Here is an 8163-nt window from a genome sequence, read left to right on the forward strand (position 1 = left end):
CTGATAAGTGGATGCTGATCCATAGTTGGGGTGGGTAGGGAAGAATGAAGGAACTTTGGATTGTACAGAGGGGAGTGAGGGGAAGGTTAGGGTGGGTGGTGATGGGAAGGACAGAAGATTGAGACAGACAATATTACCCTATGTACATGTATGAAAAAAATTTTTAAATATTTATCACTGTCAAAAAAGATAATGAAAAACATAAACAAAGAAAAGTTTAAAAAAGCAATATTAAAAAATTTTGGTGGTGAGCTCACAAGTTCATCAGGAACTTACAACATCAACAAGTTAACACTAATTTTTATCATCGCTTTAAGCAAGATACTCTCTATGGACTGTATATCCTGGAAGATCTCAAATTTTTGCACATTTCATATTTAGTTTTAGACCACCCATGTGCATTAACTTCAGGGACAATAGCAGATTCTAGAAGGTGTTCATGAAACCTGTTAATCTTACCCCTGGGCACAGTTTTATGACATTTCCCAGCACCCTTGGAATTAGTGTGGTCATGAGATTAGGTTCTGGCCAATAGATTGTGAGCTACTTGTGGACCTATACACTAGAAAACCCAATTGGCATCCTCTGTGCTCTTTCTTCCAAGTTAACAATCTTGAAAGCCAATATTGAAGATGGAGGAGCTCTAAGATGGAAGGAACCTGGGTTCTTTAATTACTACTTAGAACAGAATCAATCACTGTGTAGGAACACACATTTGAGTGAGTAAGAAACACATCTCAATTTTATTCTGCTGTTAATATTTTGACATGTATGTGTTGCAGTACTTAGTGTTACTTTAACAGGGATCATCTCTTCAGTTTATGACTAATAATTAGCAGACATCCCAAGATAGGAGAACTTCATTAATTAATAAATTTTACAGAAAGAGAAAGTTCTTTAGTGCTAACAGGTCATGCTTAGAATTTTTCCTTTCAAGTCTTAACTATATGCCAAGCCTGCTACAGAATAGGATGGCTTTAGTTGAATAACATCTGAGCATTTGGATTTATGAAAGGGGCCAGTGTTTTCAGTCCTTAATTGATGAATCACATTTCTAGCTATTAGCATAGAAGGAAAAAAAATGTGCTTTGGTTTCTAGTAGACACTATCACCATAGAAAAGAAACTACCCCATGCCAGCCACACCATTAAGTTGTTTGTACAAGGATGAGTTTTCTTCAAACACTGATTCAGAGTTCAGACCATAGATGGTTAAGCAAAGATTGCTAAATGTGATCAGTGCCTGAGAAATCCTCAGATGGGGAAGTGGAGCAATTCTGTAGCTAACCCACTTACCCATGAAGACCAGCATTCCAGATATGTAGGCCACATAATGGATTATCACTTATTGCTACTATTATTTGTATTGTTATTGATATATACTTTATGCATTGAAGACCAATAAGCTCAAATGGAATAGGGTGTCACTGTAGCAAGAAGAATTCCATCCAATCTTCTCTCTACCCACTTTCTCTTTAATCCAGAGTTAGAATAAAGCTGAGTGGTTGCTTGTGTCAGGGCAGAAAGATGTGATGTTACCTTTCCTTACTCCCATGCATAAGGGTCACGGACAACACCGTATTACAAAAGTCAGGTTATCTAGAGAAAAGCATAAAAGATTTATTTGATCAGTTTTAAATGACACAGGAGCCAGGTGCAGTGGTGCAGGCCTATAATCCCAGTGGCTAGGGAAGCTGAGGCAGGAGGATTGCAAGTTTGAAGCCAACCTCAGCAACTTACTGAGGCCTTCAGCAATTTAGCAAGATGCTGTCTGAAAATAAAAAATAAGTAAATAAAAAGGGCTGGGGATATGGACATGACTCAGTGGTTAAGTGCCCCTGAGTTCAATTCCTGGTACAAAAACAAAACACAGGAGCCTTCAGAAATGAAGACTCAAAAGACCCAGGCAAAACTGTCCATTCAATGAAGAATGGAGAGCCATGTAGAAATATGACTGAACAGAAAGAATCTGACCTCATGCAATAGGCTGAGAAGGGAAACCAGCAAGACCTGTCTGTTAGGATTTTTCTGGGTCTTTCTATGTGACATTCCTTCCTTTCAGTTACAAGGCAAGACCCTTTCTGGAATGAGGCTCCTATAATCTATAAAACAAGGTAGGTGAGAGAATTTCTTTATGGCTAACTCTCCGAAGGGTGGGAGAAACTTTAGAGTAATAGCTGTAGGTTTTATGACTGCCTTTGGGAGAGAGGGGTTCTAGTGTCTGTAACACACCTTGCAGAAGAGGAATTCTGATTTCCATGTTCTGCCTTGCAGGAGAAAGGAGAACAGCAGAAAGAATAACAGAAGAAGGTCAGAGAGGGACTTTGCTTCTGACATTTTTTGATGTCTTTTAGTTCAAAGTACTCAGCCAAAGTGTCATACTGTGAGGTATCATTTTCTGAGCCCAGATGTAACAGGGGTTCACTTGATGCTTTGACTACATCCCTTGTTATTGCTTTGAAATGGACGTGTTTTGTTTTTTTTCCCCCCAGTCTTCTTTTTCCTGACTTCCCTGATCTTTTTTTCCCTAACCTTTTCCTCCCTGATCTTCTTTTCCCTGAGCTTCTTCCGGATTTTTCCTTCCTAGTCTTATTTTCTCTGAATCACCCCTTTAAAAGCCCTGGTTCCTGCTGATAGGCAGAATCACAACCTTTGGGACAGGAGTCCCCTGCGATTCTCCTTTACTAGAAAAGCAATAAAACCTTCCTTTTCCTTTTTCTTAAAACCACATCTTCATTATTGGATTGGCATCAGGGGCAAAGACCAAGCTTTTGGCAACACCAACACCTGCATGATACCAATTTGCTGGAGACTGCAGGGCACGTCACTCAATCTTGTTATTCCTGATCTGAGTAGGAAACTCCAAACAAAACTGGAGAAAGTACAGGTATATGCATTGGGATATAGAATCTGGGTTGGCTGAAGTGGACCTGGAATGAGGTTCTAGTTGCCCTGCAGGGGAAGGAGCAGAGATCTGAAGTAAAAATCTGGGAGTATAGTTCAGGGTCCATTGTTCCAATGCAACTGGTTAGACCTGTAAGTAGACCTCAGGGCCCAGGCACTTAGCCACAGGGGATGCAGGAATGCGAACAGGAACCCAGTCACTGGGGTAGAGCCTCCTCAGCTTCCCCAGCACTCTGAGTAGATCCTCTCTTAACTTTTATCTTAAGCTGCTATGATCATTGTTTCTCTCCAGAGTTGTGAGCTCTGTGAGGGCCTGGACCACAGCTTTCATGCCAGTCATTTTCCATATGTTGATTGCTGATGTAAGAAAACTCTGGAGAAAAATTTTGTCTTTTCAAATCAGAATAGATGACAGTTAGGCAATCAGAATAATGGGCCCCAGTTAAGGTGTAATTCAAATGCAAAGACCATACTAGATTAACCTGTAGAAACACTAATACCTGTGGGAACATTCCAGCCAATTCCTTTGTCCTAGAGCTGGAAATGGAAGGTTGGTATGAACCAGATGGATGTTACAGGAAGGATTAAAACTCAAAGGCTAAAGAACATAGCCAATGACTTCGGTACTTTTCCAATGCTTGTTTAACATAGATTTTGATCAGTGCTCATACCCCTCAAAACTATATAAGCTCTTAGGCCAGCACATAAAAATGGATTTTCCTGCTATCAAATCCCATCCCACATTGCTATCTCTTTTTTTTTAATTATTTATTTTTAAAAAAATTTTTTACAGACTGCATTTTGGTTCATTGTACACAAATGTACATTGTTTCTATGGTTGTACACAATGTAGATTCATATCATTCGTGTAATCATACATGTACATAGGATAATGATGTCTGTCTCATTCCACCATTTTTCATACCACACCTCCCTCTAATTTCCTTCTACATGATCTAAAGTTCCTCCATTCTTCTCTCACTCTCCATCCTGCCACCCCCATTATATATCATCATCCACTTATCAGGGAAAAGATTTGGCCTTTGGTTTTGGGGGCTTGGCTTATTTCACTTAGCATGATATTCTCCAACTCCATCCATTTATTTGCAAATGTCATAATATTATTCTTCTTTGTGGCTGAATAATATTCCATTGTGTATATATACCAGAGTTTATTTGTCCATTCATCTGTTGAAGGGCATCCAGTTTGGTTCCACAATCTAGCTACTGTGAATTGAGCTGCTATAAACATTGATGTGACTGTGTTACTGTAGTATGCTAATTTTAAGTCCTTTGGGCATAAACCGAAGAGTGGGATAACTGGGTCAAAAGGTGGTTCCATTCCAAGTTTTCTGAGGATTCTCCACATTGCTTTCCAGAGTGGCTGCACCGATTTGCAACTCTACCAGCAAATCATATTGCTATCTCTTTTCATTTAAATAAAATCCTATTCTGTTTACTCTTCCCTTCCATTATTGGCCATGCATTTTATTCTTCAAATTTGTGAGACAAGAACCCAGAAAGAAATTGGTGAGGCAAAGAATCTAGTTTCATCTCAAAACTCCAGTTTTATTTTCAACAAATTGTGATGAAACAACTGGATATTTCTGGCACACACACACAAAAAAATCAACTCTATTGGCATCAGATCTGCTATTTTGCTGCTGCCTTTATTTTCCCTCCCCAACACCACTTTACAACCCAGATTGTTAGCCCGTGAACCTCCTCACCAGCCATTGGTCCATTGTTATTAGCCTGCACAATTAGACTACTTAAGAATGGCTCCACCGCCATTCTTTCTCTCTCTCTCCCTTGCTCTCACTCTTGTGCATGCTCTCTGTCTCTCTCTCTCTCTCTGTCTCTCTCTCTTTCTCTTTCTCTCTCTCTCTCACCCTGCAGGTAGATACTCTGCCTGTCTGCTTAATAAATCTCTCGCATGAGTTCCCGCATCCAGAGTGGTTTCTGGGTGCTCTCATTGGTGCCGTGACTCGGATGGGCTCTTCTACCACCACTTAGGTGAGTGGAATCCCATCTGATGCCCCAGACCTCCCCCAGAGGCTTATCTCACCTTCCATTCACCTGGACACTCAGTGCCACATCCACCACTGGCCTCGAATTGGTTAGTTTTCCACTAGGTTGACTTAAACACTCCTCTGTTGACCTGAGATGTGACGATTGATCGTCCAGTGACCTGGAGACTATTGAGGAGTAGGGGTTCCCACAGCCATGACTCTTACAGTTACAGCTGGCCCTCTTAGTTGACCTTATCTGATGGGTGGGTCCCCGATCCTTATGGTGGAGATTTTCTCTCAGGGTTGAGGCTTCTCTTCGCTCTCTCTCTCAAAAATCCTGACATTAGGGCCTCAACTCTTGATTTTTGCCTGGCACACACTGATGGTCAGGTGATGACCCCCATCACTGCGAAGCCTTCTTGTCTTCAGCCAACTAGTCTGTGACCTCAGGATGCCTTGGACACTAACTCAGCTGTATCAGTCTCTACCATGGGATCTGGTTCCTCCATTCCAGCAGATTCACCCTGGGGTGTCTACTAGATGATCTTAAAACCCTTTACCTGACTTCTAGCCTAAAACCCCAAAACTTATCCTTTAGATAATCAATCCAAAATGGCCACATAATGGCATACAACTTCTGTGAGTGAGCGGGCAGATGGAAAGGGATACTTTATCTTCAAGCCTTCTCTTTCTTGCTCATTAAACCTGATCTTTGCTCTTCCTGCAAACCCAAACACCTCCTTTTGGATTCTTCTCCCCCTCTTAATCCCTCCTCCTCCTCCTCCCTTTTCCCTGCTCTAGTTCGGCCACCAGCTCCAACCTTGGCTCCCTCTCATAGAGCCCCCTTCCCAGAGTGGAACCTACTGGAGAGTCCCTCTCCCGCCCCTCTGCCCACTGCCGACCAGAGCAGCAGCCCCAGGGGGCAGCCCCTGCCAGCCTGCCTCCCTCCAGCTCAGCCCTGCCAGAGTTCCCACAGTCATGAATCTCTTCTATTTCCTGGGAGACCTCTCCCACCTTCTAGCCATCATCTTGCTACTGCTTAAAATCTGGAAGTCCCACTTGTGTGCCCGGATTTCAGGGAAGAGCCAGGTCCTGTTCACTGTGGTGTTTACTGCCCACTACCTGGACCTCTTCACCAACTACATCTCACTTTATAACACATGTATAAAGTTGGTCTATATAGTTTCCTCTTTCACCAGGGTCTGGACGATTAACAGCAACTTCAAAGCCACTTACGATGGGAACCACTGTATGTTCCAGATGGAGTTCCTTGTCTTCCCATGGCCATCCTGGCATTCCTGGTCAACCACAACTTCACCCCTCTGGAGATCCTCTGTACCTTCTCTATCTACCTGGAGTCGGTGACCATCTTGCCACAGCTGTTCATGGTGAGCAAGACTGATGAGGTGGAGATCATCACGAGCCACTACCTGTTTGTGTTGGGTGTCTACCACACCTCTATCTCTTCAACTGGATTTGGCACTACCACTTTGAGGGCTTCTTTGATCTCATCGCCATCATGGCCAGCCTGGTCTAGCCTTCCCTCTACTGGTAGAATGAGACTCTTTGAACCTAATCAGCAGGAAAAAGTTATAGAAGAAAGACCATCATCCCACCCCCAGTATCTATAAAAACAAAAAGGGAGGAATTTTGGTATCAGATGTGCTATTTTGCTGCCACAATTATTCTCCCTCCCCCACACCACTTTACAACCCAGATTGTTAGCCTGTGAACCTCCTCACCAGCCATTGGTCCGTTGTTATTAGAATTTGATTAATTAAAAATGGCTCCACCGCCATTCTTTCTCTCCCTCCCTCCCTCACTCTCACTCTTGCGTTCTCTCTTCTCTTCTCTCTCTCTCTCTTTCTCACACACACACACACACACACACACACACACACACACACACACCCTGCAGGCAGACACTCTGCGTGTCCACTTAATAAAATCTCTTGCATGAGTTCCCATGTGGGAGTGGTTTCTGGGTACTTTCAAATTCTACCTAAACTTTACATTATATATAAATATAAATTCAGAAATAGACCATGGATTTAAATGTAAATTACAAAACTATAAAACTCTTTGGGAAAAAAACTGGAAAGCATCTTTAGGATCTAGGGCTAAGTGAAGAGATATAATAGATGATACCAAAAGCAGAATCCTTAGAAGAAAAAAATGACATATTAGACTTCATTAAATTTAAAAACCCTGCAACGGTGGTCCACTCTTTATGTTGAATGTAGCCCTTGCTGCTCTGTCACTGCAACTTATTTTTTAAATAGACATGTTTTTTTTCTTTTCCTCTCTCCATGCTTCTCCCTAATCTCTCCCAACCCCTAATCTCAGGGGAAACAGAATTACCTTTCTTCCTCATTTTAGGTAAATTAATCTGTCCTTGAGTACACACCCACCATAGGAATGAAGTAATCCAGACTTTGGGGAAGGTACCAGAAGATCTCAGAAATGACTCTCCCAAATTAAAAAGTGCATTACAACTCAAACAGAGAACACATTGAATGGAGCCCTTTGAAGTACCTCTTTAGGAGCCCCTGTTCTTGCGGACTGCAGAATCACAACCCATTGGGACAGGAGATCCCTGGGTTTCTCTTTTGCTAGCAAAGCTATAAAACTTTTTTTCCTTTTTCTCAAAACTGTATCCTTGTTATTGATCGACTTCAGGACAAGGACTGAGCTTTAGGCAACAGTACCTCATTCATTTATTCAGCAGACCAACTAAGTACTTTGTTGGGTTTTGGGTAGTGCAAAGGAAAATAAGCCCAAACTTAAATATCACTTACACAAGGAGATCAAATTACATGATCCCTCAGTGTAGTGCCTGTGTTCCCTGTAACTCTCTTGAAGTTCTTACAAGCTGTTGCAGGCATCAATAGTTCATTCTTATTTTATTGCTAAGTAGTATTACGTGCTATGAATATGTTATGACTTGGTCAGCCTTTCACTTGTTGCATGGCATTCCATGTGTTCTCTGTTGGAGTTGTAATTCACTTTTTAATTTGGGAGAGTCATTTCTGAGATCTTCTGGTACCTTCTCCAGAGCCTGGATTACTTCATTCCTATGATGGTTGTGTACTCAAGGACAGATTAATCTGCCTAAAATGAGGAAGAAAGGTAATCCTGTTTCCCCTGAGATTAGGGATTCGGAGCATGGAGAGAGGATGAGAAAGAAACATGTCTATTTAAAAAATAAATTGCATTGGCAGAGCAGTAAGTGTTATATTCAACACATA

General features: G+C 41.8%; 1 pseudogene across 1 annotated transcript; it reads left to right on the plus strand.

Annotated features, from left to right (window-relative positions):
* The first annotated feature begins 5744 nt into the window (after positions 1–5744).
* LOC306640238 (ER lumen protein-retaining receptor 1-like) lies at positions 5745–6667 on the plus strand (annotated as a pseudogene). The gene has a single exon. The product of its transcript is annotated as an ER lumen protein-retaining receptor 1-like (transcript).
* Positions 6668–8163: the final 1496 nt, after the last annotated feature.

The sequence above is a fragment of the Sciurus vulgaris genome (genome assembly GCF_902686455.1).
Source record: "Sciurus vulgaris genome assembly, chromosome: 11".
In the NCBI taxonomy this organism is placed as follows: domain Eukaryota; kingdom Metazoa; phylum Chordata; class Mammalia; order Rodentia; family Sciuridae; genus Sciurus; species Sciurus vulgaris.